This window comes from Protopterus annectens, chromosome 10.part0, assembly GCF_019279795.1.
Source record: "Protopterus annectens isolate FY-2018-M chromosome 10.part0, PAN1.0, whole genome shotgun sequence".
NCBI classification, from domain to species: Eukaryota; Metazoa; Chordata; order Ceratodontiformes; family Protopteridae; genus Protopterus; species Protopterus annectens.
The window spans coordinates 17,052,221-17,079,122 of record NC_056744.1 but is presented as its reverse complement, the minus strand read 5'-3'; the positions used below and the strand labels follow the sequence as shown (position 1 = coordinate 17,079,122).

The window sequence follows — 26,902 nt, the reverse complement described above, 5'->3', positions numbered from 1 at the left end:
CTTCCACAGAAGGCACACACACACTCATGCCAATTTAGAGTGTCCAGCCCACCTACAGCATGTATTTGGGATGTGGGAGGAAACCGGAGCACCCGGAAGAAACCCACGTAACCACAGGGAGGACATGCAGACTCTGCACAGAAGGCACCCCAGCCGAGGATTGAACCAGAGAACCTCTAGCTATGAGGCGTCAACGCTAACTGCTGCACCACCGTGGTATCAAAGAAAAAAATGTTGTCAAATAGTGGAGAAGGTAAATCAAAAAAAAGATGTGAAGAGAAGTGGAAATGATGGGGATCAGTTTAAAAATGAGGAGAAAAAAAACATACGCAATGAATAAAGAGACAACTGAAGATGGAAAAACCCTAATAGTAATGGGCAAAAAAGAATGACAGAAATTAGGAATGTATTTGCTAAATTAGTGGAGTTAATTTAGGAGAACAAAAAGTTGAGGGAATATGGAAAACAGTGATGTTCTCAAACATGCTTTCTAAATTAGCAAGAACAATAAAAAAACACTCGTTTGCAGGTCCTTCTGTCCACAGCAAAACTACAGCAAAGTATACCAAAAGTCCTATAAACCTTTACATTTCCTATCTGTGTTCTTTCCTGTTCAATTCCTTAATGCTTTGACAATGATTTCACCAGTAGGCCCAAAGGTCAGTGTAATTAACTGCGTATATTCCTTGTCCTCGCCTTCTTTTTCTGGACTTTGACACAATAAGCAGCTTTGTTTCTCTCTCTCTCTCTCTCTGACCCTCCCTAGCCTTCATTTCTGTCACTACTTCCTACCTTACTGATTCACCCTTATACACTAAAGGAGCAGTGGGGAATTCATCTATAAGGTAAGGGTTGTTCACCTATGTGTTTGACATAGTAAGGGTATTTATGTTTTAAAGGGGACTTGTTTAAAGTCTGCAAAGATAATTTAATACATAAAGCATTTATTCTGAAGGATATTAAATGAAGGTAGATGCCTCACAATATGTGAATCTGTAACTAGAAATCATTTTGTGCTGTAGTCATCACCACCTCCGGTAAGAGAAATGCTTGACTTTATAATTTACAGGTACATGTATCAGCCTACTGAGCTGCGTAGTGTACTTGCTATGTAGTGGGTAAATTGAAGTCTCATCTTAGAAATAAGTGCTTCTCTGGGTAATATAAAGTCGAGTTATACCAAGTTGGGGCAATCATAATCATGTCTTATATGAACTAAAGAAGTAATCAATTAATTTTTCTTAATCTTACTTGCTATTCAGTCTGGTACAGCTCTGAGTAGGTCTATTGAAGGCTTTATTTGTGTTGTGCCAGCTAAAGCAATCATAACATTATTTGCACTGATAGCGCATTTTATTTGCATAATGTCTCACTGTTGTTATTTAGTTTTAAGCCCACAGTCCAAAATGGAATACAAATGAAGTTGAAGCTTGTTTTCTCAAAAGGAAGTTTTAGTCAAACACAAGTATATACAAATAACAAAATGAAGAAAAGTAACGCAGCACATAGGGGAAGTACTACAAACAAGACATGATTAGAATGGGTCCTGTCCTTAGTGAATATTTTTATATCTGTGCCAATTTAATTAATAAAGACTAGTGACATTCACCTAATAGGAAGATGTGCTTGTGCTTAGTGCTGTACCAGAAACAAATGTTCTCAGCCAAGTTGCAGCATGACTATTCATTGGTTTAAAGTGTTCCCAAAGTATTTTTATTAAAATTTATTGTTTCACTGATTCATTGGTGGCTGATTGATTTATTGAGTAATCACTTAGATTGTCACCAAATGAACAGAAGCAGTGAGTGGCCTGGTACAATCTGCTGATACCGAAACCAAAACACAAATTCTTTATTCACGTTTGTGAACAAAAGAAAATATTCATCCAGTGGTGCTAATAAATGGCAGATTATTTGGTATTTTTATAAAATTATATCTTCATATGGTCATACCGAACAGTCTCATTTTGTGTATGAGTGTGTATGCATGTGTGCATGAGTGCACGCTTGTGTGTTTGTATGCATGTGCATGTATGTGTGTGTACGAGCGTGTGTGTGTGTGTGTGTGTGTGTGTGTGTGTGTGTGTGTGTGTGTGTGTGTGTGTGTGTGTCTGCCTGTGTGTGTGTGCCTGTGTGCCTGTGTGTGCCTGTGTGCCTGTGTGCGTGTGTGTGTGTGTGTGTGTGTGTGTATGTGTGTGCGTGTGTACGTGTGTGCGCGTGCCTGTGTGCCTGTGTGCCTGTGTGAGTGTGTGTGTGTGTGTTTTGTATGTGCGCACATGCGTACTGGTCCCATGCACAGGTATAAGTGTCTGCTTGTTCCTCCTCCTTTCCCCACGACGCATGTTCTCTCTAGGCCACTCTTCTCCACATTGTGACAAGTAGTTATTTCCAAGCTCAGAACTTTACTAGTAAGCTGACTATAGTTTCATAGTTTTATAGTATAGTACTAGGCTATCTGCCCTGGGGCATTTGTAAAACTAGCCATAGTGATGTGGCTTTTGCCACCCCATGAAATGGTACAAAAATGTACAGAATAAATCTAGAATACTGTGCCTCTGTCTAGTAGTGACACAATGAAGGTCCCCTTATATAATAGAATTAGTTTACTGTGCCCCTGTCTAGCAGTGACACAGATGTGACCCCTGGGGTAAACTTATGATCTCCCATCCACTCATCAAGATTTCTCTTGAAGAGAGTCAGTGAGGGGCTCTGCCTAATACAAACTGGGATCCTGTTCCAAAGCATGGGAAGCCTCTGGGTTATGAATGTATCCCTCCAGCATGTCCTATTCATACTTGTGCCGAGGTTTAAGTCTTTAGCTCTCGTGGTCCTGATGGATTTGGATTTTTTAAGGTGGAGCATGTCCATCAGATTCTGATTGGACATGGCCTTGTACGTCAGGCAGAGATCACCTCTGAGCAGGTGGTATGCTACTGAATAGAGCTGAAGTTTCTTTAGTCTGGCAGAATAAGACATATGTTGGAGACCCTTGATCCTTTTGGTGAGGTACTTTTGTGGTCTCTCCAGCTGTTGCAAATGCCGGGTGAGGTACATACCAAATGGGACATTGTACTCAATCATGGGTCTGATGAGGGAGGAATATAGGGGTACAATGACATCCTTGGATCTGGATGTGAATCCCTTCATGATGAGGTGTGCAAGGTAGAATGTTTTTCTAACCACTTTGGCAACGTGGGTGTCAAATGAGAGGTCGCTGCCTACTTGGGTCCCTAGGTCTCTGATTACTTTTTCTGTACTCAGTGGGTTGCTGTCTATGTGATAATTTGTGGGTACTTTGTTTTTTCCAAAAGGGATGACTATACATTTTTTGGCATTTAGTTTAAGGCCGTGGCTACGGCACCAGTTGTCCGTTTCATTGAGGCCTTTTTGTAGGATGTGTGTGTCTGCTGGTGTATCGACTATGGCGCCTAGTTTGCAGTCATCTGCGAACTTTGTCAGCCACAGCCCTCCCATGTTTGCTTTAACATCTGAGAAATGAATGCCGAACAAGAGGGGTCCCAGGACAGATCCCTGTGGGACACCACTTGTGACTGGCTTTGAGTCTGACATTGCTCCAGCAATTTTAACTTTATGGGTTCTGTCCTTTAGCCAGTTTGCGACCCATCTAGTGACATAAGGGTTTACTTTTAAGCTGTTTAGCTTATCTATGATGCCTGAGTGGGGTATTGTGTCGAAGGCCTTAGCCAAGTCCAGGTATGCTGTATGGACTGCTTTGCCCTCATCAATGGCTCTAGTGACTGTTTCGAAAAAGTCAACCAGGTTTAAAAGGCAGGATCTGCCCTTTACAAAGCCAAACTGGGTGGGGTCAAGTGTCTGTAGGTCCCCTATGTCTCTGTTTATGAGTTCCATAATGATTCTTTCCATAGCTTTGCAGACCAGGCTAGTTAAGCTTATGGGGCGGTAGTTTCCAGGGTCTGTAGAGGCACCCCCCTTGTGGAGTGGGACCACTGTTGCTGTACGCCAGTGTTCAGGTACATATCCCGAAGTAAGGCTAAGGTTAAATAGAATTTTTATGTGTGGGTTTAGCTCCTCTTGGAGTTCACGTAACACGCACGCCGGGATACCGTCAGGTCCCATTGATGCTGTGTTTTTTGCTTTGTTTAGGGCGGTTCTCACTTGGACATCTGAGATGACAGGGAGATTACATTCAGCTGGGATAAGTATTTCTTCTTTTTGGGGTGAAGGAGGGGAGAAATTTGCACTGAACCTGTCAGCCAGAATGTTAGCAATATCTGTGGGTTCAGTGTATTTTTTGTTGTTGTGAACCAACTCTGAGCATATCTGAGGGTTTCCGCCCAGGTTTCTAACATAGCTGAAGAAGGCTTTGTGGTTATCTTTAGTGTCCTTAGCGATTTTTCTCTCAAAGTTTGCCTTGGATGTTTTTATGAGAGAACGTAGTTTTCTGCTAATGTTGATCAGAGATGTCTTCCCTTCATGGGATTTCAATCTGACGTGCAGTAGCTTCCTTCTTTTGTTATACAATTTGTTTATGGCTGAGGTCCACCAGACAGGATGCTTACATTTGGTGGAGAGGGACTTGGATTTGTTTGGGATTGCATGATCCATGCATTCTTGGAGATGTCCATAGAAAGCATTTGTGAAGGATTTGGCATTGTGGGATGTGGTATCCACTGGCACAGTGGGCTTAAAGGATACCATCTCAGTCTTAAGAAGAGTGAAGTCTGCTTTTGAGAAGTTTTTCACTGTGGTCTTTTGTGCTGGGGGTGGAGGTGGGATATGTATATCCAGGGTGATTAGTTTGTGGTCAGATCTCACTAGTGAGGGGTATACTTCGGTGTGGAGCATTTTGTCCCCATGTTTGTGATGATCAGGTCTAGTATATTATCTCCCTAGTGGGAGAGGTGACTAGTTGTTCCAGTGCATTTGAATTTATGAATTCCAGGAACCTTTGGGCTAGGGTATTAGGGCTAGAATAATGTACCCAATCTATGTTTGGGTAGTTGAAGTCTCCCAGTATGATGGTATTTTGTGATACATTCATATCCTCCAATATCTTCAGGAAGGCTGAGTGGGGTTCTTGAGATTGGGAGGGTGGTCTGTAACATGCTACCAGTTGTATAGCAGTTTTGCCTATGGTTAGTTGCACCTGTATGGTCTCTGATGCTTCATGTGTTGCTACTAACCTGGAGGTGTGGGTGTCCTTTATGAATATGGACACTCCCCCTCCCTTTGTGGTTTGGCCCAGGTTTTGGGGCTGAAAAGCATGATACGAGGTATAGCCTGGTAGCGCTGGGGTGCTCTCAGGAGCCTTGAACCAGGTTTCAGTTACTGCACAGACGTCGATGTTCTCCATGCTGAGGAGTGCATCAAGTGCCTGCATCTTGAGATTTAGACTTCTGGCGTTGAGCAGCATTACCCTTAGTTTTTTTCCATTTTTATTTTCTAAGGAGGTGGGTTTGTCTTTTGAGCCTTGCCTAAAAAAGGCACTATAGGGTTGGCAAGAGCCTTAGCCAATATCCGGAAGCCCAGTGGTGACAGGTGTAAGCCATCCCTTGCGAAGCAGCGTGGCTTGTCCAACATATCATCCCAGGCAGACAGACATTGGATCCCCTTAGAATGACACCAGTACTTGAGCCAATTGTTAAAGCTGATCATCTTGTCTTTGTATTGTGGTATCATTCTTGGTGAGGGCAAGATGCTGCTCAGGGTCAGAGTCATACCAGCCTGGGCTACATAATCGGAGAGCTCCTCTATGTCTCTTTTCATGTAGTCCAGGGAGGTACGTCTCAGGTCATTCACACCAGCATGGACAATGACGGAGTCATATTTGTACTTACTTTGGAGTGACCTGAGTGCGTGTGTTATGTGGCGGATCCTAGCTCTCGATAGACAGCTCACAGTCACCTTCTCCTTGTTCAGCCTGGTCAGTGGGACATCAGTGTGTCTGACTATGGAGTCACCTATTACTAGTGTATCAGGCAAGGTGTTTGGCCTTAAGGGCTGCGATTGGTCGACACACTGATTTACTGAAGTATGTGTTGCATGTGTTTTGTTTTGAGGTGGTGGATTTTTGGATGTCTGCTTTGGGAGCCTCTGTTGTTTTGGTAAGTTTTTATTAGAGCCTCGAGTATGTCTTTGTGTTTTTATGTGTTTGGTTTGCAGTTGTGGTAGGTCTATGTGGGACTGGGATTGTTGTGTGTGTGGTTGCCATCTCCTCCTGTCTGGTCATGCCAGCCCTGAGTTGAGAGAGTTCAGCCTCCAGTTTGGCTATATAGTTGCATCTCTCACATGTATTTGTGTTTGTTGGGAGGAGGAGAGGGTTGTCTGTGTACATGAGACAATTGTAGCATTGTCTCAAGATACCCAGATTGACCAGCTGAACTGGAGACGACGCCAGTAATCTACCACTCAACATGCTAGAACAGTATAAGGGAGTGCTGTACCTTTAAGGGAAGTGGATATTCACAGGGGTGGTAAGTAGATGTGGTGCTTTACTTAGTACGAGAGTGCTTACTTAGTAGAGAAGTATTGAGAACAAGTGCTAGGCTTATAATACAGTGAGTAGTCTGGTTATACTAAGAGTAGAGCTTCCTTAAGGGAAAATTTGAAGAGCAGACTTGGCGGAGCCAGAAAAAGTTTAACCTTGTTTAACCGGCGCTGCAACAACCGTGCAAAGCCGTGCAAATGCGGATTTTAAACAGTGAACTACAAAAGAGCTAGAAATGGTCCCAAACAACCAATTACTACAGCTTCTTGTGCTGAGGTCACTTCCCCCAAGGACAGGTAGGCTGCTCAAGGCTCCCCACTCCCACTGGTGAGCAATGAAACTTCCTTCTATCCAAGTAAGGTAATGGACAACACAGGAACTACACCACAGCCCAGAATACAACAATGCCTGTAAACTGGTCTAAACTAGTCGAGGAAGGCGGGAAAACAAGGATTATTTTTTTTGTTTTTTTTTGTTTTTTTGGTAGAAACACACAGAAAATGCAGAAACAGTGATAAATTAGTTACTCAGCTGGTGGTGGATCCCCAGTTTGCAGGGTAAAAAGGCTGCTGCAGCATCCTAGTCTGTCTGGTGTAGAGTTGGGAAATGGTGACAGTAGGTAAGGCAGTGAACAGTTATCTGCCCAACATGAGGGATAATCACTAATGATGCTAGAGGCTACAGGCTGTACCAAGATGTTGTTACTTTGTGTTTACTCTTGTCCAGTGTCAGACTTGGTATTCCTCTGACTCCTGTGGATCTCTGACACCCATCATGGGGACACGTTTGCGTGATTGCAATCAACTCTACTTGCCAAATACCATTCCAGCAGGCATCTAAGATCTGAAAATCATCTACTTCTAAAAGTAGATAAGCACACCTTACCTGCTGGTCAACTCCTCTATGCCTTTACCATTGCCAAACTATGGAACTCACTTCCGCCTTCTATAAGAAACACAGGCAGCACCACCACCTTCAAACAAATGCTGAAAAATCATCTCAACTCTTCCTGGCTATGTTCCTGCTCTATAACCTAACCTCTTCACTCTCCTTATATGATTACTAAACTCCTATGTCTTTTGCTACTAGTGACTGATGATATTTTCTCCATATTTATTTTTATCTTCACTTGTTGATTCTGGTACAATAATACTGATCTCTGTTTTTACCAATCTGATTGAATTCATTGAATTCTGCTTTAATGTATATTTTCTGTATATATTGCTGTAATCAAACAAACTAGATTCCTGCTTTTATGTATATATTCTATATATGTTACTATATTTACTATCTGTAACACTGTTTCTGCTTCTGTACTAATTAATGTTTATATTTTTTTCTGTATCTCGTTGGAGCTTTTCTCCCCTGGCCTCCACTGAAAATGGGCTCTTTTAGGCCCAGTGGACTTATCCCGGTAAACAAATGCAATAAATAAATAAATAAACAAATATCATGGTTGCTTGCAACGCTTGAAAGGATTTCATCATTTTACTCCACATTGCAGTGGCTAGATCCTTCACTTGTCTGACAACATAATATAAGTTGTTTTATAATACCTATAGCACAAAAAACTGAATGTCAAAACATCAGTCCTAAAAAGTCTACCTGGAAACAAAATTAACTAAAGCAGTGTAAATTAAATATCCTTGTTGTGGGGCAATCTCTCCTTCACCCACACAGTCTCTTATTTATATATGCTGTTTCCATGATAACACTACATTGAGAAAAAAATTATCCTAAACTAGCAACAGTGTATTGGGCAACACATTCCTATAGTAGACAGGCAGTACATTCGGGGAGGGTCATAAAAGGAATGAGTTTCAGAGTTTCTGTTTGTTGATCATCAGTTCCTCCTTTGTCCAATGAGTTCATTCATTCCACATCACCATGACAAGAGTTAACCAGGAGGGGCCATCATAGCTCTCAACTTCTTAGTATAAACATCTGGACAAAGCCAAAAATAATGGGGGGGGGGGACAAAGCCCCAAAAATAGAGATAAATTTAAAATATTGCTCTTATAGACTTAGAAAGTTGCTAGACTAAAAGGTTTTGTGTTACCATGCATTTTCTGAATGATATGAAGTCTGAAACTCAAATGCCTGTTATTATTTAGTGAAGTCAATCCTCAGAGATTCGCAACAAAAATCCAGAAAAATCACAGATTTTATGTGGAATAGATGAAAAATATGAGGCAAAAATATGGACATTCTGTGAAAATCTGTACAGTTGAGAGGTATGGGGGATATCATTTTGATAACTATCGGGGGTGGTTCAAAGTTTTCTACTTAGTTTCTACTGGCCCTAACTAATACACTTTGTGAGACACAAATGGATAATGTGCAATCAGCTGATGGTCAAGAGCATCCTCTCACTTCTACAAGGGGCATTCCCTCCAAGCAGCCCTACTCCAACCCACTGAGGCATGACCTGGGAGCTCTGTGGTCTCCACCAGGGAATTAGCACTGTCCAATGTGCCTGTGAGTATATACACATTCTACCCTCCCTTATGCACAGACTCTCCCTACCTTCTGAGGGAGGTGAGGGGACTATGCTGCTTAACTCCTTTCCCCTACCTGTCTGGCTTTTCCAGTGCCGGGATCACTAATCGAACCCCAGTCACCTGGGACTCAGTTAGTAATGCGTCTCCACAGAGCTTGGCTAGTGGGTTTGTGATCTTTTGATTTTATTAAGGATTTTGTCTACAGCAGGGAAAAACAGTGATATTATTCATTCATAACAGACAAAACAATCTGAACAAATGTTGGTATTATCTTGTGGGCTTTTCTGAAGTACTGTTGGCAATGCATCACTGTTGCATGGTCATTATCAGTCTCTAATTCATCTTACCCCACAATGGCTGAATGGTGGCTGCCTTGCTCATTTAGTGCAAATTTAAAGTCCAGGGTTTCTTCTGTCTGTTGTAAATTTTATGGGGACATAGTAGTAAGAAAAACATTTACTATGGTGCTGCCTTTCCATTGCTATATTGAGAATACAATAGCATTCTACTACTTGGCCTTTTCTGACAGTGTGACGTTATCTTTTGCAATGAGTTCCTCTGATTTTTGTCAGTCTCATCTCATACACAACCTTTTAAGGTACATCAGACAATTAGAAATGAAAGAATAGCTCATATGTGGTTTTGTTTAGACTCAGAAATATATTTCAGAGCACTTTTTCTATCTTAGGGAGGACGTTGATCATTTATGACTAATAGCTTGAGCTGGCAGTTTTTACACACTGGTGCTCCACATAATATGTTGATTTTTTGGCTCTGTGTGTTGAACTATTGACCTAACTGGTAAATGGCTCAGCCTCATCCTCTCAACCTCTTAGAGCAAAAAATCTGCGCAAAGCCTAAATGATGGGGGGACAAATAGGGACACATTTTAACTATTGCTCTTACAAGCTTAGAACGTTGATAGAATAATAGGTTTTGCATTAGCATGAATTTTCTGAAGGATGTGGAGTCTTAAACTCAAATGTTTGTCATTATTTAATGACTTCAATCCTCAGCTATTTACCAGAAAGGTGCAGATTTTAGGAGGAACACACCAAAAATATGAGGCAAAAATCTGGACATTCTGCGAAAATCTGGACAGTTGAGAGGTACTCCCTTTCACCGAGTTGCCTTTTCCAGAGACATAGTCTAAGTCGCATAACATATGCTATGATGAATACCAGAAGGAAATATGTGAGACTTCACAGGAAATTAAAATGTACATATTCAAGTCAAAATCAGACTCAAAATTAGGTGAAGAGAGGAATGGAGAAAGCAATAACTCAAATCATGTTTTCTGTGTTCTTGTGTTTAGGTTAAAGTTAAAGAAAAAGCACTTTCAGATGAAAAAAGACATTTAGGTGATTCTACAGTACATCTGTTAAGCTTTAAACAGCTGCATTTGTTAAAGTTCAGAATTGTATGTAAAATGCATTCTTCTGATTAGGTCTATGAAGCTTATCTTCTCTGATGAATAATGCATGGATTAAAAACACAGACTCTGCAGTCAGTACACAAGTCTGAGTTTTTATTGCATTTGTACCTGCAATCAATAATCTGCGTAATTATTTTGTTTTATTAAGGTTGTAAAATCAATGATATTAGTATGACTTTCTTATTCAAACTGACAAATTTTATAAATGATAAATTCAACTGTTTTAGAGCTGTTTGTTAGCTTACTACACCTCCTAAAGTTGCAGTCTTGGTGACTTGGTTCAGTATTTCTGCTTTTACTGAAATGTGATGTATCATTAAAACAGAAGGACTTTGCATTTTTAGTTTTGTTTGTGTTTGACTTTTGTTTAATTTCTACTGTTTCTGCAATGATACTTTTTGCCACTTGTGTAATTTATTTATTTCTACTTTGATCATCTTACCCTCTGTATATTTCATTATTTACTGTTTATAGTCAACTATGTTTGCAAGCATCTGCTATTTTATTTGCCTTATGGCCCAGAAAGTATCTAAAAAGGGTCTTATACTAGCCCACTCAGTCTGTCACCTGATTTACAAACTATAAATGGATGTATGGATGGATGGATGGATGGATGAATGATATAACAAATACCAGAAGAACAGAGTCTGACCTTCACAAAATAGCTAAAACTGTCTGCTCAGAAATTCGATAAGTAGCTTCAAACAGAAAATGGAGTAATAATTTTATAGTGTATTTGTATGTGACACTTTTGGGATATATTAAAGAGAAAAATCTGTCTGTGAAGTTCATGTTTTATTGGAATTTTATTTCAAAACAAGCTCTATATGTTTATTAGCACTATTAACTTATTTAGTTAATTCAGTATTTTAGACAATTTTGGTGTTCTTTGTAGATTTATTTATTGCAAACTGCTTAATTGCTATTACATATGCTATTTATTTTGCTTTTAGTTTTTTGTTTACTAATTAATATAGCAGTATGTGTCCCAGACAGGTATGATTCTAGCCTTAAATAGCATCTTACCTTCACCAAGAATTATACCACAATACCAAAAAAAAAAAAAAAAAGAAATTGGCTTAGTTTCTGGTGTCATTCTAAGGGTATCGAGTATCTGTCTGGCTGGGACAGGCCTCGATGCTTTGCCAGAGATGGCCTCCACCTGTCACCCCTGGGATTCCGGATTCTGGCCAAGGCTCTTGCCTCCCCCATTGTGCCTTTTTTAGGCAATGTCCCAAAGACAAATCTTCCAACATAAAAGATCTGTCAAAAAGCAAATTGAAGGTCATGCTGCCTAATGCTTGGAGCCTTAACTTGAAAATGCACTCACTGGAGGCTCACTTCCACTGGAAAATGCCAATAACTGTGCAGTCACAGAAACTTATTTCAAGGCTGCGGAGAGCACCCCTGCCTTACCAGGCTATACCTCATTCCACAGATTCTGACCACAAAATGAGGTTGGGAAAATTAAGGGTGGTGGAGTTTCTATCTTCATTAAAGACAAGCATGCCTCCAGACTGGTTTGCCAGCATGATGCACTAGAACTACTCCAGGTGCAACATGGGCAAGACACCCATCCAAGTTATAGCCAGCTATAGATCCCACTCCATGACTCAGGACACCCAATCCTCCTACCTGGATGTACTTGATTCCATCAAGGTACCCCCTAACACCCCGGTCCTTGGTGACTTCAACTACCCCACCATAGACTGGATGAACTATTCCTGCACTAATGCACTCACCCAACGTTTCCTTGACTTCATCAGTTGTAACACACCAGACCAGCTCGTCTCATCTCCCACAAGGGGAGATAACATTCTGGAGGTTCTCACCAATGTGGGTGACTCCTGCACCACTCTTCCCTTGTGAGTTCAGATGATCAAGCTGTCTCATTCAAAGTTTATCTTGCCCAACCCCACCCAGATGTAACCAGGCTAAAAAACTTCTCAAAAGCTGACTACAACCTTCTAATGGAGAGTATCAGTAGCTTCACACCACTGCCCCCCTCAGATGATGCAGACAACTATGCTGAAGAGTACACCAACTGTATGCCAATGCAGTATACAAGCACCTGTACAACTGCATGGACTCAGCCATACCCAACAGAACTAAAACATGCTCCTCAAGGAAACACAGACCTGTCTAGTGGGCATCCTCAATCAACAGGCTTTACAACAAAAGGAAGAAACTGTTATCCAAGGGTATAAAGGAACACATTACAAATTGGTAAAACTCCCTCCTTAGCCTCAACAAACATATTAGATCACTAGTGAAAAGCCAATTATGAATCGAAACTAGCCTCCGAAATAAAGGGAAACCACAAAGCCTTCTTCAGTTACATTAGGAATCTCCATGGCAAAGCCCATGTTTGTTCTGAATTAGTACTTAACGGTACTACTTACACTGATCCTGTTGACTTAGCCAATTTGCTAGCAGATAGGTTCAGCAAAAGCTCCACCCCCCGTCCCCCCAAAGGCCTATTTGACACCCCCAATAATTGTCCCACACCTCATATCTCTGTAGATCAAGTGTTAAAGGCTCTATCCAAGGCAAAGAAAACAGATTTCATGGGACTTGATAGTGTCCCAGGTTGTATTCTGCACCATCCTCAGTAAGAACTAGCTTTGCCATTGAGCACTCTATTCAACCACAGCCTAAGTACAGGCTTCATTCCAGCAGAGTGGAGAACTGCCATTGTCATCCCATTGCACAAAGCTGGGCCACTCCTGACCCTGGAAACTGTTGCCCCATTAGCTTGACAAGTCCGATCTGTAAAATAGTGGAGTATATTATCATGGCTCTCATAAACAAGGACATATGCAATCTCTAAGCGCTTGATCCCACCCAGTTTGGATTTGTCAAGGGCAGATCTTGCCAGTTGAACCTGGTTGACTTCTTTGAGACTGTCATCAAAGCCCTGGATGAGGGGGAAAGTCAATACATACAGCTTACCTTGATATATATATATATATAAGTTAGAGGGGTGTGGGGAAAAGTCCCAGCATCAGTTGATGAGGGGGGAGCAAAGTCCCCCATGTAAAAAAGTTCCTGTATGCGATTTTTACATTGGGGAAAGAAAGTGGGTTAGCAAGTTAGGGTTTGACTTTTTTTGTTGTTGGTATCTTTATGTCAAGTGTGTTCTAATCATAAATGTAAAGCAACTGCTTTATATCATTTTACAGTGCTTTAGGGTTTATTGTATGTTCAGGTGTATTTGTTTATAAAGTATGTTGCCTGCAAATGTAAAGCAATTGGTTTACATTTGCAATCATTTGTATTTGGTTATTTTGTGCTACAACTCAAGTCAAGGAAATTATTGAGATTCAATGAATAATACTGTCTATGATTAGTAATAGATTATGTAAATACAGATCAGGTAAGCAGAAAAGGATAAGACTGCCTGCTTTATCCTTTCCTCCCATAAACATGCAACAAGGTACATCTTCGCTTTGTCACCCAGTCCCTTTTTCATTTCTGGATCCTACAATATATTATTCTACATCCCAGGAATACAGTTTAAATGAACACAATATGGGCAATTTACAGCAAGCAATATTGTCAGATAATGTAACTCAGTGATACAGCACGGCCTGATGTTGGCCAAAAATGTCCCCAAATGCCATTTAAATATTATATTTCTTGATTGCATTTTTACAGAATAGTTTAATAAAGCTTAATAATTATTTGACATGTAACTACAACTGTAGCTTATATGTCTGTTCTTAAAATGACAGCATCTACTTCTCTGAAGTACAGGCCAACACTAAGGGACTCTGGCTAACAAAGTTTGCAGATGACTTCAAACTGGGAGCCATTATTGAATCCCCAAATTATGTAGATATTCTACAAAAGGGCCTTACAGAAACAGATACTTGGTGCCAGAGCCATGGGCTCAAGCTCAATGCCAAGAAATGTATAGTTATCCCCTTTGGGAAAAAACATGTACCCATTAATTACCACATAGGTGGCAGTACACTAAACACCGAAAGTGTGATAAGAGACTTAGGGACACAGGTTGACAGTGGTCTCACCTTCGATAACCACATCGCCACAACAGTCAGGAAATCCTTCTATGTGGCACACCTCATCACTAAGGGCTTTTCATCCAGAAAAAAGGAGGTCATTGACCCACAGTACTCATCCCTCATTAGACTCATTATAGAATACAAAGCCCCGTTTGGTATGTACCTCTTAAGACATCTGCAACAATTGTTAAGGCCGCAGAAATACCTCACTAAAAGAATCACAGGCCTAAAGCAGATGTTCTATGCTGACCATCTAAAAAAACTCCACCTATACTCTGTTGCATATCATCTACTCAGAGGCGGTCTCTGCTTAACATACAAGGCCATGTCAAACCCAGAGCTGTTGGACATGCTACACTTAAAGAAATCCCAATCCCTCATAGAGACACTCTCCAGGGATTTAAACCTTGTCATCACAATGAACAAAACATGCTGGAGGGATAGATTCCTGACCCAGAGACTCCCCAGACTATGGAATAGACTGCCCATACATGTCAAGCAGAGAGCCGCTTTGGCCCTCTTCAAAAGGAACCTTGATGATTGGATGGGAGATAGGAAATTCACCCCGGGGGTGACATCAGTCGCCCTGCTAGACAGGGATCCAGGGAAGTAAATACTGGTTGAGGAAATAGCCAGGGAATTGTTATGGCTAGGCTTGTATAGGCCCTAAGACCGATAGCCTAGTACCAACCTATGAACCTATGATTGTTTATGAGTTAAGTAATTTTGAGATAATAAATATGGTTCAAAACTTTAAGAAGTTACAGCAGATATGTTTTGTATCAAATAACTGTTCTACATTACAGAATGCCCTCTAAAGTGTAAGGTTATACAGGGCTGTATTTTGTTTGGCTCCATTATTGTTCATTAGATATATGTTACCTTTAAAGCATGCTATATAAAGAAGCGGTATTTAGTGCAGGTATTATGCAGATGGCATTCAACTGTACTTCTTTTGTCAGTCACAGATGTATGAGTTTTCCAGTTTGGAGGGATATTGGGATACTAAACTTAGTTGGATGAATGATAGTTCTTTTAGTCTCAGTTGTATAAATGTGGATTCTGTGTTAGTCCTGCCACAGTTTTTTTTCTTCACAGTCACAATATTTGACCTAATGTATTATACAGATAAATAGTTGGAGTCTGTGAAAAATTTGGAAAAAAAAATTGAGTATATTTGTTGAAAACATGCTGTCTGCTGTTGATTATTGGCCAGGATTTTTACTTACATCTGAAAAATATCATGTGGATTAAACACATTATTCTATATTTCAATCCACCACCTCTTATCCGTTCTCTATCTTTAAAGTCTGAACTGCTGTACTTCTCTGTACCGAGGGCTTTTTATTTTGAAATTGTTATTTGTTCCAGAATTCATTGGATGGACTACTCAAGGGGTCTTTTAGACTGTGACTTGTTATTCCTGTACTACATGATCTGAGCTGGTTGTTGGTGGTTACTGAGTCAGTTCTTATAGATTCATAGGTGTGTACTAGGCCAATGGCCCTGCAGCCTTAACAAGCTTAGCCCATAGAAGTGCCCTGGCATTGTGCCGCCCAACGTTAGTTCCCAGTGCCTCTATCAAGTAGAGCCACTGGAGTCATTTTGTTGAATTTCCAAGCCCCAAGAGGCCTGGGTGTTTTACAGTGGGATTCAGTATAACCATCACATTTTTTCTTGTTGTTTGTACTGCAGTTACATTAAGTAAGTCTATAGTCTGTTACCCTCTGGCTAAGTGTTCTTTTTTCTTTTTTCTTTCTCCCTGCTAATCTGCAGTACATATGTTTATGTTATGTATATATGTTTCTACTCACTTCTACTGAAGCCTTCTATTGTAATACCTGATTTTATGTTTGTATGAACAGCACAGTTACTGGATAATGTAGGTGACTGTTAGTATATGAGAGTTTATGTTTGTGAAGAGTTTTGCCATTCTCTAGAGTTGCTTCCTTTTTTATTTTATATATGTCACACTCTCTAACTGGCTGCCTTTTCTAAGTGCTTATATATCAGATTTACAGACTGTATGTTGTGTAGCAAAGAGTGGGAACTAATGGATAGGCTTGCCTCCTGTCCCTCTAACATCTGTAAACCTACATTTCAGTAACCCCACACTTGCATGCATACACATATCTCTTGTTAGTTTAGTGCATTTTTCTTTCTGTCCTTGTATACTGTGGAAGCCACCATTTTTGTTTTTGGTAATCCCAAACTTGCATACCTACAAATATCTCCTGCATGCTTATTGTCCTGTTTAAAGGTTAGAAAGCTGAAATGCACAACTGTGAAATATAGTGCACTACTCTTGTTTGTCAAACATTACTTAAGGTGGATGAGTATAGACAAACAGTACTTAGGGTTGCCAACTTTTCATGTCAAAAATTCTGGACATGTACACCGTGAAAGCAAAAAAGGCATGTAATTTTGGTACCCGAAATACAGCATTTTGCTTAATAATGTTTGGAACCATTAGTCTCTCTCTGGCATTATTTTTCTTAACTGCAACTTACATTTCTTATGTTTTTCTGGATGTAAACTGTAAGATTTTGTACTTATACAACCATGGAACAACAAAACATACCCATGGGTATGTTTTTTCCTACAAAATCTCACGTTTCTACAAAAAATGTCCCACTTTGGGCATTTGAAAAGGTGGCAAGTGGCAACCCTAACTGTCTGCAACTCTGCTTCCCATTACATTGGACATGGGATATGATCTTTCTTTGTCCTTAGTTGAGCTGAAAGTACTTAACATTTTATTCTGCTTAATACCTAAAATGTATTGTCTGCTGTCGGCTGACACCGCCTGTCAAGAACTTGATGATGCTTGAATCATCTTGCTGTAGGATGGGTAAAAAATTGCAGATAATCTTCATCAAGATGTACAGACTAAACAAAACTAATTGACAAAATAAATAACCAATAAATGTATTTGAAAAGGATCACTGGAAAACATGGGATGGGGTGGACACAATAGAAGGAGCCTGAATTAAAACTGGGATATTAACAATTACTCAAAAAAGTGGACAATGTCAGGAGACAGTAAAATTTAAAAGAACTATTATAGAAAAATAACAAATAAACCATTTTGCTTAATTCACTAATGCTGAAAAGGAAACTGACAGTACTTGATGGATGCAAAATTCTGAAAAAAAGATGCTGAGTCAGTGAACTGATGTTAGGTGACTTCAACCAAATTATGTGAAGGAGGCCTAGGTGCTAAAGACTTGCAGGGTTTTTGCTTCACTGAAATGTACACTTGTCTTTCACATATGACAGCAAACTTCTCCATTTATATGCTCCTAGCCAAAGAGAATAATTATCCTGATGCTTTAAAACTCTAAGCAGTTGACAGAATTCTGTCTCACTCTTTTACAGACACACAAAAAAAAAATAGAACACCAACTCTCTCCCTCAAACTGACAATTTAAACTCCTTCAAATCACAACTAACACACAATGCCTAAATTTGGATTCCTTACTGTGCTCTTGCACTTTCCCAGGCTAAAACTCTACAACTACAAACACACCACCAGTGTTATGCTTTCTTTTACATTTCAGCTAAACTCTACACTGCCATATCTTCTTCTCCCTTTTCCCACTGGTTTTCAGCTTCACTACACTTTCCACAGTGTTCCACTCTTCCACACTGCTATCAATCTATAAAAAGTTTGAAATTAGAATTTCTGTCTATGTGTAATATTCACACATTTACTATATATACTACTGATACTAACTGTATTAATTCAAAGGAAGAAGGTAACAGTGTAGTGGTTATTACACTTTTACTTTCCTTAGGTTCTGGTTTGGGTTCCTTTCCTAGTGCCTTATTTCATTTTACCATTTTTTTTTTATTTATACATATAGCTATGTCCAATCCATATCCTTGGACATGCTCCATGCTCCCCAGTAATCCAGTAGATCCACTGCAGACACTTGACTTGAACCTGGGACTTGAATAGAATAGAAAAAAGGGAGAGAGGACAGATTCATAGGCTCCCATTTGGAATCCTCGAATTATAATCCAATTCAATTTAGGCAGAGCACTACTGACTGAATCTCTTCAAGAAGAATCTTGAAGAGGAGGGGGATCATAGGTCGGTCCCGGGATTACTTCACTGTCACTATAGACAGAGGCACAGCAAACTAAAAAAAAAAAAAAAAAGCACAGTATACTCAAATCAAGGGTGGTAAAAATAAAAAAAAAGGCGGCTAGGCTAATTGCCCCCCCAGGGCAGATAGCCTAGTATGAACCTATGAACTATGTACTAAGAAAATGTTCGTCATTCCATTAATGCACTGCACCAACTGCATTTGTGTATTTTTATTTATTGTTTTTGTTATAGAAAAAGTTTTTGTTATACCTTCTGCTTCTGTAAATCTGTAATGAAAATTATTTCTTCTCTGTCTGTAATGTATCCACTGTACTTACCTACAATTAGACTTCTACAGACTTGACTTCCCACATTCCCACAGGCCTCATCACCACACAGACACAACGTTCTTCCTTCCCATTCTTCCCGCTTAAAAGATAATTAATTCCCTTGTGTTGTTTTCCACACAGTGACCTTTGCTTTTTCTTTGCATAAAATGGTAAATGTTGGCTGCATGGTGTTTTTATACATGCCTCACTCTCATGAGGTCTCACCGTCTCAGGAGCTGTCATTCAAACTGTAGGATTTCAGATTGCTTTCAATTCTGGCACAGTGCTGAATCAGTGGTAATTGGTTTTCTCAGCTTTCACTTGTAAACTGAGATTAACCAATCAGCTTTAGGGGAAATGTTGTTATATGAATACATAATGTAATGCAAATGCAAATGCAAATGTAGACGTGCAGAATAGTATTTTAAAGTACAGAACAGTACAGTTTTAGCCAGGATGCAGCAGCTGCAGCGTTTAATGTTCCATACCGGTCCAGAGCGAAGTCTGAAACTGGAGAGAGGCCCGTGGTGGCAATCGGAAATCAAAAACATCTGCTTTTAATATTTGTAAAATATAAACCTTAGTCCCTAGCTCATAGATAGCTGTCTCAGTCATTCTCTCTCTCTCGTGTGACGTGTCTCTGTTTCTCTCTCTAGGTCTCTCTCCAGTTTGATTTTATTATGGCGCAAGATCCCAGTTACTGCTGTGCAGATTGCAAATGCAGATGCTAACAAATGTGTACTGTCAACTGAGCAATAAAAATCTGGAGCATTTGTTCTGTTCAGCTTCAGTAAGATAAGAAACGAAGCATGGTAGCACTAAAGCAAGTATATGAACGTAGTTTTCCTATATGCTAAAACTCTTCGGCATATCTTCCACCATTGCATTATATAAATAGAAGATCATAATGCCAAAGAGCTTTAGCATGATAAAACACCATCCTCCTAACAAAACATAGGAAAACTACATTCATATACTTAGTTTAGTGCTACGTTTCTTACTGAAGCTGAACAGAATGAATACTCCGGATTTTTTTTGCTATTTGTTCTTGTTCCCCTCTGTGCTCGTCCACTTTGCAAACTGACAAACTCAAAGTCAAGGTCATTTACTCACGAACGGATCACATGTTTGTAAATTAAAACAATTCTACTCATATGACATTATATCACACTTGTATCTTGCAAGCAGGCAGGGTGTTCCGTGACTTCACTTGCATAACACTATTAGTTCAGAGTTCTCTCGCTGAGGTGAGACAGACAGACACACACACACACACACACACACACACACACACACACACACACACACACACACACACACAACATTTATGTCTATGTATATGGTTGCTTAGCAACCGCAAATCAACATTCAATAAGGTTAGGTGACGCGAGAGGCATACTAATACCTATGTGGTACCGTTCTTCAAAGTTAGTTATGTTGTGCAGTGTGTATAACTCGCTGATGTTTTGTCACCAGCCAAGTGGCTAAATTTTTTTTTAACTGCTGCAAAGAATAAGAATTTCCGGATTTACACTGTGGAATCCGGACAACCGGACAACAGCCTTTATTTCTGGACAATCCGGAAAAATTCTGTACAGTTGGCAACCTTAAAAGTACTGTACCTAACTAGTTCACCCATCAAGAAATCCTTAAATTTTTCTCCCTCCCTCTCTCTCTCTCTCTCTCTCTCCCTCCCAGTGAAACAAGCACACATACCTTCTGCAGCAGCATCAGTAGTCAGACCTGTCATATAACACTACCTAAAGAAATTGCACAGCTGAATTTCACCTGCAGTTGGCAAGAAGTAATCAAGGACAAATAAAGTTAAATCTATGTAAGGCAATATGCAAATAACTTAATTTGTTAAGTCTAGTGTGTACCATTTTGTACTGTTGAATCTGCTGGAAGGATATCCCCACCCCCACTTACTCACTCACACTCATAGGCCTTTTTACTGCTGAAGGTGAAGCTACATTAACACTTCAGCATATTTCACTCTTATCAGTGTGACATATCCCTGGAAAGGCATTGAAAAGTCCATAAATATAAAATTTGATGCACTGACTCGAGACAAGTATTTAGAGTTCATGCAACTTGTCTTTTGTATCCATGAACATCCTACCTCTCTGATTGTTTGTTTATGGTGGTAAACCATCTGGAGGGGTTCTTCCTGCTCCATTCACTCTTCCTGCTCCATTCATTCTGCTCACTCCGCTCCTCTGCCCTTCCCCCTATCCCACCCTCCCCTAGCACCTCTACTTTTATCCTACGCAAACCACTCCCCCTCATTCATATGATCCAATTACATACAACCCAACCTTGTCCACACCCACATTTCATGCACAACTTGCTTTTTTTTATTTAGCCAAACTTATCTGCTATCCCTTACATCCATCCCATTGAACTCACATGCCCACTACTATACATTTTTGCACCTTACTCTACTCTACCATCACAATAAAATCACCACCTCAAACTGTTTTAAATTAACTCCAGGCTTACCACCTTCTCTTATACTATACACACAAACTAGCATTGCACCATAATTTTACCACTGACCAATCACATCAACCCCACCCATCCTTATCTCAAACTGCAAGGTAAACACCTAACCACATTATCATAATCCACTCTGAAGTCAAAACATTCCAACCTTAACTTCAGCTGCACACACATCACTTGATAACAATCTTTATTTACACCTGTACTACATTCAAACACACAGATTCCACTTTTACTATTTTTAAACCGACTGTCACAGCTGGCATGCTCCTCCTAACTTGCCTAGCCTTGTTACTCTTAATTCCCAACCTCACTACAGCTATATCTTTGCATGCCCCCACACACTAATACACATCAACAACCTTCTCTAACCCGCTCCCCAATAAACAACAGCTTCTCACATATCTCCTCCCAGCTTTTCTCCTATACCCTCCCATTCTATTCAAGCCACAAACTGGTCTCCTCACCTCCTATGAAACCACACTTGACACCAGTACTCTCACCTAGGAATAAAAAACACTTCCCATGGTACACATTCCTCATTACCTATCTACTCAAATGTGGAGACATACATCCTAACCCTGGCCCACCCTCTAATCCTAACCACAAGAGTAACCCCAAAGACTTAAACATACTTACACTTAACCTTAGAAGTACATGTAATAAAATAGCCCCACTGCATGCCTGGATTGATCAAAATAAACCTGACATACTAGCCCTTACTGAAACATGGCTACATCCCAGTGTAAAAGACTCAGAAATAATACCGCCAAACTTTGCAATAACCAGAAGAGATAGATCTAAAAAAAAGGGGGAGGGATATCATTTCTATACACTCAACATCACACCCTATACCAGTAATATACCCATCTTTTCTAATGCTGAGGTACTAATCTCCTTTCTGAACCTTAATATATCAAAAATAATTTGCATAATAGTAATATATATCCCACCAGGTAACAATATTCCAGTGTTGGAAAATATTTTATCCTGGACATCCCAAACAATAAACCTTGAAACAATAATTTTAGGAGACGTAAATATAGATTGGCAAACTACAGCTTCCAACTCCCCTACAAATAGTATAAATCTGTATGCTTTTTCTTCACTTATCAATGCTCCAACAAGATACAGCAAAGATCTTGCCTGCCAATCCACATTAGACTGGATTCTAGTATCCCACCCTGATAATTACCCCTCTTTTGGTACACTGCCTAGCTCCCTGAGTGATTATCTACCAGCTTACTCCCATAGAACTAACTCCCAACAACTAAGAGTACACACTATAAAATCAGTTAGGAACTCAATTAATGTTTGTCAGCATAAATTCAACAATCTCCTACATGAAATGGACTGGACATCTCTTAAACAACTACCCCTTAATGATGGTGTACTATACTTTAATAACACCTCCCTTCACATACTTAATACACCAGCTCCCATTCGTATAAAAAGAATCAAAAAGAACTCCTCAGCATGGCTCTCTAGGGGATGTAAGCACCTGATGAAGCAAAGGGACCTAACCTAGTCAACCTGGAAACAAAACAAAAATGAACAAAATCATGTTAATTTCAAAACACTACATAACAAAGTGACAAAACTAATCAACAGAGATAAGAGGCCATATTATTCCCAGCTTCAATTCCAGCATAAAATCAACCCCAGTAAATGTTGGCACTCCATATCTTCTCTACTTAACCCTGGAAGAAATGGAGATCACGCTCTATCACCTGATACCTCTCCATCACACATAGCCGAAAACTTTAACAAGCACATCATAAAATCAATTTCATATCCCCTATGCTGGAACCCCCCACCCTTCAACCTGCTCAGACACCGACCCCAGGCCATAAACTACTTCTAACCCTGTCATTATTAACCCCCTACTCAACAAAATGTCATACAAATCCCATTCTCATTTCAGCCCCTACCCACTGCACCATTAAGAAACCGCTACAAAAACTAAAACCCTGCTCTATTTCAGCTGGCAATCTCCCTCCATACTACCTCGAACTGGTTGCTAACTCAGTTGCCTACCCAATCAGTATCATTATAAATAGGTCTTTATTCAAATCAGAAGTAGCTACCATAGGGAAACAGTCTCACATCATCCCCATCCACAAAGGAGGCAACTCTTTTGATCCACCTAATTTCCGTTCTATATCCATCTTGTCACCCATATCCAAAATTCTCGAGAGAGCTATCCATCAGCAGGTGATACAATATCTATTCGAAAACAATCTTTTAACCAAAACCCAACATGACTTCCGACTTAGCCACAGCACAGTTACAGCCCTATTATCTTTTACAGACACCGTGAACAAGGCCAGAGATGCAGGATGCTATACAGCCTCAGTATTCCTTGATCCCTCTAAGGCCTTTGACACAGTGTCTCACCCATTACTTTTAAACACACTGTCTAACTTAGGCTTCTCACATAACATAGTTAAATGGTTTCAGAGCTACTTCAAGGATCATAAACAACCTGTCAAATGGTCCAACAAACTCTCACCCTTTCTCCACAACCCTACTGTAGTCCCCCAAGGCTTCATTCTCGGACCCCTACTCTTCAACATTTTCATAAACAACCTTCACACTACCTGTCAGCCTGGGACCCTGATTCAATATGCTAATGATTTCACCATAATCTGCACTGCTCAATCACTACCAGAACTACTGTCAAAAACTCAACAATCCTTTACAGCAGTTGAATCCTGGCTAAGAAATGCCCAACTCTTTCTTAATCCAAAGAAGACAAAACTAGTACTCTTTCATCTCAAAAAACACCTCCCTTGTCACTGATCAATTTAACATCCTTGCATCTGACAACACTGCCATAGAAACAGTGCAGGAAACCAAACATCTAGGTGTTATCATTGACAATAAACTTTCATTTGAACCCCAAATACAGCAAAATATAAAGAAAACGCATCAAAAATTAGGACTCTTATATAGAAACAAACATTTTTTTACTGCAGCAACCCAAACTACCCTTGCAAAAACATTTTTACTTCCCTCTCTTCTGTATGGTGCCCCTATCTTAACTAACTTACAAAATTCTAGCCTATGCAAGTTGGAACAGTGCTACAACAAAGTTAGCCACAAACTCTAAACATCACACACACCACTGTAAACCACTCCTACAATTAAACTGGCTTGAACTACCCAACCAACTTGCTTTTATTCAGCTATCCACCTTGCACACCCTTATTTTCAAGCCTACTGCCTGCCTTGCACTAGCCAATCAAGTTGCACCTTACACACCAAATCGATCCCTACGATCAGAAGACAAAAATCTCTTAGCGATCTCAAAACCCACAAGAAAACCTGGCCACTCTCTGTATTCATACTCTACCTCTGTACATTGGAATTCGCTACCTCTAGCTACCAGGTTTATTCCTGGCCTAACCCATTTCAAAGCCTCTTTAAAAAATCATCTCAAAAATACATGGCTCTGCTCTTGCATAAAGCCTGCCTAATGCTCAGATCTTCCTCTTCTCTCACATATCAATCCCTCACAAACTGCAAGATCCTAAACCTTTTCTAACTCCTTCTCTGCTTCTATACCATATCCTTAAGCTGCTGCTTAGGCTTTATTGCGTCGCTTCTTCTTAACTCTCTCTCACTGTATGTCTGCATCACTAACTTCCTGGCTGCTATTTCTACATCATGTATGATGAGAGTGACTATTATCGTCTGTAATGTTTTAACTGTGTTGTATAGAACTGTTTAGATGTGTAGTAATATATTACCACATCTTGTAGCAGTTTGTTCTTTCAACTTATTTTTTGTGTAGTATTTCTAATGTAATATTTATTGTATTGGATTATACTGTATTTGTATTGTACTGTATGTGGGGCTTTTCTCCCTGGGCCTCTGCTGAAAACGGGTTCTGTTGACCTAGTCAGACTACCCTGGTAAACAAATGTCAAATAAATAAATAATGACCTTTATCACTGGACAGCATCTTAGATCATCAGGTAAGGGGGCTGATATTTACTTCCAAAATTAGGTTATAACTATCGGGCAGATGCTATTTTTGCATATTTTGTCCTTGTTTTGCCCCAGACAAATACAAGTGGTTACAACTGATTTAGTTGAAAAGTGTGCAGATTTCTGAGCACAAACTGTTGATAGCCATTGTATAATGCTATAGTAAACATATATTTATTGTTGATTACAGCAGAGGTTTCAGTGGTTCACTTTGGTCACAGCTGTGTGACTGTGAAGTGAGTATATATAAGTTAGAGGGGTGTGGGGAAAAGTCCCAGCATCAGGTGATGTGTCACTCAACCTTGTTGATAGAGCTTGTTTTCTGAGGTCTCTACATGTTATCTTTTAACAAGACTTTGTCTTTCAAATCACAGAATGAATTTTAATATTTTATGTAATTATTTGTTATTCTTATGCCCTTTGTGTTTAAGATTGCATTAACCATTCTATTTGTAGAATAAAAACAGATAAGCACTTCAATAAAATTTAGCTTTATATACTGAATAATTAAAATATTTTATAATCTTATTGTAACCCCGAGACAACATGATATTACCCAAATATAAATTATAAAACAAAGGCAATACTGTAGTTAAAGTAGTGATTGTTTATAAAAAAAGAGGTAAAATTGGAAGTGGTCTAAACTTTATTTGTGGGAAATCCTGCCACGAATGAAAGCTTTGATCTTTTATTCGTGCTGAACATCTTCAGTAAAATATTACATAATACAGATTAACGTTTTATGTGGGACTCTTTTAATCCCTAACTCATTGCAGCGCATACTCTTCTTTCTAACAAGTAGATTTAATAGATACTAGGACTGTCGTAGAAAGCAAATGCAAATGTGATTAGTAATGTATCACATTTCACTTGACACAGTTTTGTTGTTTGGAAATACATTTTCTAAGACATAACAGAAAATAATCCACTTGACTCTAATGATAACCAAAAGCTGTCTACTTAAATACCAGATAAAACATTCAAGGAATTGAATCTCCATTTACTAAAAGTGGAATATTTTTGGGCCATAATGCTTTTGAATGTACCTTAGTAACCGATATGTGATCATTAAATTATTATAGTTATTTTTAGTCTATCTTTATATCAAATTAAATAAAAATCAGACAAGTACTTATATCCAAAAAATTGCCATTCACATTTTATAACATTTTATGTATAATGCATATCCAATTTTTTCTTAAACTCTCCCACACAATTAGGAATTAATTATATTATTCTATAAGTTGTATGCATTGTTTGACCCTTATCTCCACTTAAAGTTTATGTTAATTTTAATGTAATTGTCCTAAGCTTCCTCTTCAGAATCACACATATATTTATCAAATTATGCTTTACATGTATTTATAGTTTCATCTAATCCTTTGTTTTAATGAGAACAGGGCCAACTTTTTAACCTCATGTCATATTCTCCAGCTTTTTTGTAAAAATATTTGAAACCTCTCAATGTTTAATATGTTACCCTTCTTATAATATCACTACAGTACAGTGCTGTATTCTGGCCATCATCTGACCGCTCAAATAAATTAGTTCAGTAT

At 39.4% G+C, this 26,902-nt stretch overlaps 1 protein-coding gene across 3 annotated transcripts in view; it reads left to right on the top strand.

Annotated features, from left to right (window-relative positions):
- Positions 1 to 768: 768 nt before the first annotated feature.
- Positions 769 to 26,902, top strand: part of MYO15B (myosin XVB) — a 1,190,858-nt gene continuing 1,164,724 nt past the window's right edge. For all 3 annotated transcript variants that reach the window (XM_044084949.1, XM_044084950.1, XM_044084948.1), the window contains exon 1: positions 769 to 845. The gene's annotated coding sequence lies outside the window, so the exon portion shown is untranslated. The remainder of the gene's footprint in view (positions 846 to 26,902) is intronic.